The sequence below is a fragment of the Homarus americanus genome, unplaced genomic scaffold (assembly GCF_018991925.1).
Source record: "Homarus americanus isolate GMGI-L3 unplaced genomic scaffold, GMGI_Hamer_2.0 scaffold45562, whole genome shotgun sequence".
Classification (NCBI taxonomy): Eukaryota; Metazoa; Arthropoda; class Malacostraca; order Decapoda; family Nephropidae; genus Homarus; species Homarus americanus.
In genome coordinates, this window is record NW_024744839.1 from 6454909 (window position 1) to 6455260 (window position 352).

At 43.2% G+C, this 352-nt stretch overlaps 1 long non-coding RNA gene across 1 annotated transcript in view; it reads right to left on the reverse strand.

Annotated features, from left to right (window-relative positions):
- LOC121878124 overlaps nt 1–141 on the reverse strand; it is a 736-nt gene extending 595 nt beyond the window's left edge. The window contains exon 1 of the long non-coding RNA XR_006091097.1: nt 10–141. This is a non-coding gene — a long non-coding RNA (uncharacterized LOC121878124). The remainder of the gene's footprint in view (nt 1–9) is intronic.
- Between the last annotated feature and the right edge of the window lie 211 nt (nt 142–352).

The window sequence follows — 352 nt, forward strand, 5'->3', positions numbered from 1 at the left end:
AGTTAATACACTCCAGCGTCAACACACTCTAATGACAACACACTCCATCGTCAACACACTCTAATGACAACACACTCCATCGTCAACACACTCCATCATCAACACACTCTAATGTCAACACACTCCAGCGTCAACACACTCCATCATCAACACACTCTAATGACAACACACTCCATCGTCAACACACTTCATCGTCAACACACTCCAATAACAACACATTACTAACACTCAAACAACAACTCACTCCAGTGTCAACATACTCCAATTCCAACACACTCCAAAATTAACACACTCACGAGCCAACACACTCCAAAACCAAGGCACTCCATATCAACATACTCCAGCACTGACA